Genomic DNA, 5,769 nt, shown 5'->3' with positions numbered 1-5,769 from the left:
GCCAAAGTATAAAATACGGTTAAAGTGGTTACAATTATTGTGATGCCATGGTGACCAAAACAAACTTCATTTTAACCTTAGTGGGGGTAAAGTTATTTTGGGAAAGCTTTCGCTGAAAATAGCCGATCGACAAAGTCACAGCACGAGCACCCAAAATACGGATGCTGGGGTTTAAGTGGTTAGAAATATATATCTCGTTAAGGGCTAATAACTGACGTGAGGTCTCCTTGCGCTGTGGGCGAACGCGGGCCAACATCGAAATGCAATTAGCAGCGATGTCCGGTTGGGCCCTCACACACGTGCCAGTGCAGCTGCAGCTAATTAAATTAATGAGGAGTCTGTTTCTATTAGGCATCCTGTGCAAAGCAAGGCCAGTAGTCAATATTGTTAGCAACGATTGCTAACCGGAACACCTATAAATCTAATGACTTTACTTCAGTTAATCAAAAGCCTTTTCATTCTATAAACGTCCACGTTATCTGTGGTCATGCAAATGTGATTCTGATCAGTGGTGGAATAAGTACTCAGATTAGTTTTTACTTAGGTAAAACTAGCGATGTACATAAATACTTTGATGACCAGCGGAAAGATGCTAATGTATCCGGTAGGAGATACAAAGAGTCTCCTTTGAGTCTCCTACCAGAGAGACCACCAGTCATCAAATTATTGGCTTAGGAATGCGACAAAAACAAATAAAACTCCATAGAAAATAAGTACATTTTTGGGTGAACTACTCCTTTAAATGATTTGACGTAAAGTGTCTCTGACTGAACTGAGTGTGTGTATGCGGTGTGTGCATGAGCAGGCCTGTGGACATGCTGCAAATGCTGCTATACTGAATGTATATGTGTGCGTATGTGTGTACTGTTAGTGTACAGTATGTACTGTTAGTGTATATACATGTGTGTGGTTGATCATTAGAGCGATGTAGAGACAACGTGATGATGATGTGGTCCACGTTGAAGTTCAGGGTCAAGCAGGTCGACCTATCGGACTCAAATGTTTTACTTGAGTAAAAGTATCAATACTGCAATGTAGAAGTACTCTGTTACAAGTAAAAGTCCGGAACTCAAAATGTACTAAAGAATTGGTATCAAAATGTACTTTAAGAACTAAAAGTACAAATACTCATTATGCAGTCACAAGTTTGTATAAATGTATACAAATCTTTTTGAAAATAGCAGATCTACAAGCTCACATTGTGAGCTTGTAGATCGGCTATTTTCAAAATGGCCGAAATGTATATAGGGCTGAAGTGGTTAATGTACATGTAACTAGAGTTTTCAAATAAGTGTTATGGAGTAAAAGTACAATATTTACCTCTGAGATGTAGTGGAGTAGAAGTAAAAGTACAGAAAATTGGAAATACTCCAGTAAAGTAAAAGATACCTCAACATAGTACTTAAGTACAGTACTTGAGTACATGTACTTTGTTACTTTACACCGTTGCTGAGAGGCCAGGGAGTAAAGGGTTAATGAATGAGGGATTTACTGCCTTCACTGGTTTGTTAACGACATGATGGAGAGCCAGATTATAAATGAGTGAATGTGATTAAGTGTTTACATGCCCAGTAACCTACAGTCCTGCTGCCTTTCAGTTAGGCTAATAAGATTATGTAACGAGAATGATTTTAGATGGATAGATAGACAGACAAACGGAGAGAGACAGGCGGGCACACAAGTGTTGTTGGACCCAAACGCACGAACTCAGACAAATGCAGGAGATGGGGAACACAAATTTAAGTTAATTTATAACGACACAGATAAACAAAGATACAACTTACGGAAACACTCTTGTAACTAATACAATAATTGAACTCATAACAAGACACTTGCAACATGATAGAGGACCTGACACACATCTTATGACCCTGGCCTGCACTGAACACACAGAAAAACACAGTCTTTATCCACAAGTTTCCTAGGGGGTGGTGGGCATCACTTCCTGTCGATTTGATCCCTGATAGGGTGCATCCACACATGTACGTCAAGTTGTCGTACGGAAGTCGGAAGTCCCATCCAATCCCATGTTATAGGAAAAACCGGAACGGTACTTCCGGTTTTTAACTTAACATGGGAGTGGATGGGACTTCCGACTTCCGTACGACAACTTAACGTATATGTGTGGATGCACCCATACCTGATCAAATCGACAGGAAGTGATGCCCACCACCCACTAGGAAACTCGTGGATAGTCTCAGGAGCTCGTCACCCAACCAGGCTCAGCTGGTCCTCACAGGTGACAGCACTCAGGCCAATCAGAGTCTTGGCCTCAGGTAGAAGGGAGAGTAGGAGATTGGCTGAGGGGAAATAGGAGCAGGGCAAAGGAGGGGCAGGGGCACACTCAGTGGCTAAACAGTCACATCAGGGACACAACAGGAGCCGTGATTGTGACACGATATAGCTGGATGGTTGGAGAGCTCACATGGGAAGCTAGAGGTCCCAGGTTAAATTCCAGGCTTCAGCAATGTTTCAAAGTGTCCCTGGGCAAGACAATTAACCCCTAACTGCCCCCCGAGGTGCTGCCCCCCCCCCCCCCGTAGCGCACACTGCTCCTGTTGCTTAGGATGGGTTACATGCAGATACCTCAATTCACTGTGTATGTAGATATAACATTTCTTAGCTTAGTAGATAGCACTTTTTGTACAGTGATTGGACAATGGAAAACTATGGGTAAAATAAAATAAAATATAATATAGATATACAAGACAACCCTGCATCCTAACCCTAACTATGAAATATAGGTTATATATAAGTAAAGTGATAGCTGAATGATACCATCAATGTTTTTTTCTGCATTAGTTTGTGTGTGTGTGTGCGTGCAAATGTGTGAACGTGCATGATTGCCTTTGTGCGTGCGTGTGTGCGTGTAAACAGATGGTCCTCTGTGGGGAGTGAGGTGTGTCTGTGTACCCCTCGCCTGTCGTCCCCCCAGGACCTATAAAACATGTTGAACAAACAGGATAATTAGTCCTCGCCGCACGCACGCACGCACGCACGCACGCACGCACGCACGCACGCACGCACGCACACACACACACACACACACACACACACACACACGCACGCACACACACACACACACACACACACACACTGCAGGGGGCCGATCGAGCAGCCTCACACTGTGCTTCATCAGATACACTGCATTAATGCTCCTAATAGGTGTGTAATATTCTGTCCTGTAATTCTACAGTTATTCTCAACTTTTTATTGTTTCAAAGACCACCAGTTTGATATGCATTAGGCCACGGACCCCGATTTGATACCATTTGTTTGATCTCAGGGACCCCAATCTGCAATTTAAAATCATCAGTGTTATGTAACTCTGAGAGTGTACAAATGGAACCAAATAATTTGGTTCCATTTGTACACTCTCAGAGTTACAGATGCCGTAAGTGTCCATTTGAACCCCTGGTGGTCCCCAGACCCAACGTTGGGACCTCAAAGTGGGGTCCGGGGACCTCCTTGGGGGGGTACCAGGGGGGTTCCCAGGGGGGTTCCTTGGGGGGGTACAAGGGGGCAATGTGGCAACATAGCTCTGTTGCCACATTGGTTGTTGACTGAAAGGTTGTTTACAATTCTATCAAATGTTAGTGGAGTTAAGAAGTAAAAACTAAAATGCCTCTGAGATGTAGTGATGTAGAAATATAAAGATACCTCAAAATTGTGCTTAACTTGAACCCCAGTTTCCATATTCTTATTCATATTCACCAAAAAATAACAGATCTAGGCCCGGGCCGCGGCTTGGTGGTCCGGGCACCCTAGGCTGCAATGCCAGCCTGATAGCATGTCGCGGATTCGAATCCTGGTCCCGTCGACCTTTGCTGCATCTCTCTCCCCATTAACTGTCAGTCTACTGTCCTATCTATAAAGGCATGAAAGCCCAAAAACAAATAAAACAAATTGCAGATCTATAAGCTCCCAATGCAAGACTTTTGCAACACATTGTGAGCTTGTAGATCCTTTTCTATCGATTAGTCACCCCATGGAGACTTGCATTCATGGATATATATATATTTTTTGTCCCTATTTTTTTTTTGTCCTAATCCAATTATTTGATGACTGCCAGCGGTTCCGGTAGGAGACAAAAAAAGAGTCTCCTTTGTGTCTCCTACCGGAACCGCTGCCTACCGGTCTGCTGGTTATCAAATTATGCTTAGGCTTAGGAATGAGACAAAAACAAAAATATATCCACAAATTCAAGTCTCCATGGGGTGACTAATCCATAAAAAAAATAGATTTTTGGGGTGAACTATCCCTTTAAGTAGTTAAGTACAGTTACTTGAGTAAATGTACTTGGTGAAGAAGTTGTTGGAACGCGTATCTTTGTCCTCACGGTGATGAGCTGCTGTGTTGTTGTCCTCACAGGCAGGTCTGTGCTCTGTCTGCGTGAGAAGGTCGTGACCTCCTGCTCCCAGAGACACACAGGCTATTTTCTCCTCCGGCACCCAAGTATGGAGAGACACCTTTAGTCTATTAACACCTCCACAGGACAGCTCTCCTCTCCTCTCCTCTCCTCTGCTCCCATCCCTCCTTCCTTCTCTCTCTCTCCTCTGTTCCCATCACGTTTCTCGCCATCTTTTCTCTCAACTAATTTAATGTTTTTGGCTTTCCTGCTGTGCCGGTGTCTTGACTCATTAAAACGGTGGTTCTCAAACTTTCTTTTCATATCAAGGACCCCTCAAATTGATATGTAATTGGCTATACGGACCCCTATCTGTAAATATTCTGTGCCACAGTTTGGTCAATTCTGCCCGTTTCTAGCATGAGGCGGCTTGATGTACACACCCTGGACTTTAATTTTCCTTTTTTTTTATCCCACGTTTGTGTATCCCATGTTTCACCCAGTGCCAATGCATAAGCATGTAATCCTGGGCACTACTCTCCCTCTGCCAGCCTGGGGAGAGCCCCGAACTGAGCTCATGCTTCCTTCAATGCATGAGGAGTGACACCCACAGTCACAATACAAGAGGGAGCGTTAACAACAATTTGGTACCACCCACCCATAAAACAAACATGGGCAAATTCTCCCTCTACAGCACTGCCACCCAGGATTGGAATAGTCTAACCCCATCCCTCAAAAAATGCAGTTCGCTGGGCGGGAGGCCAAAAGAGGAGGTAGTACCATTTTCCCGTTAGACAGACGACCCCACCCCCCCCCTTTTTTTTTGTACAAATGTTTTTTCTGCATTTTTTGTTTTTGTTTGTACATATAGTGTTATTTTTGTCCTGTATTATTGTGTTGTTTTTTAACTGTTTGGTTGCTACTCTATGTCTATGAATTGAATACCAAGGACCCCAATGGAAACAAGATCGCAAGGACTTTTTTGGACGGACCTTTTAGACAAAGTATTATAAATGTAATTGTGCTGTTTACATTTTTTGCCTAATAAAATTATTATTATTATAGATATTCAATCAATCAATCAGTGAGAAGGCCGCTGCTTATCACCTGACAGGGGGGAGTTTCCCCGGTAGGACGTAGTGCGTGGAAGGAACACGTTATTGCAACCAGTTCCTTCCCCCTCCACCAGGATTGCTGCATGTTTTTTTGTGAGGGTACCCACCCTCGGGGACACGGGGAGAACATGCAAACTCCACACAGAAAGGCCCCACCTAGGGTATGGGCAGTCCGCTGGACATGACACTAGTATGTTGAGGGGACTTATGCAATCTAACCCTTTTCAATGCTGAGTGCCAAGCAAGGAGGCACTTGGGTCCCAATTGTATAGTCTTTGGTATGACCCGGCCGGGGGAATCAAACCC

This window comes from Gymnoscopelus braueri (genome assembly GCF_963280865.1).
Source record: "Gymnoscopelus braueri genome assembly, chromosome: 18".
NCBI classification, from domain to species: domain Eukaryota; kingdom Metazoa; phylum Chordata; class Actinopteri; order Myctophiformes; family Myctophidae; genus Gymnoscopelus; species Gymnoscopelus braueri.
The sequence above is the reverse complement of the archived record's forward strand: the minus strand, read 5'-3'. Positions refer to the sequence as shown.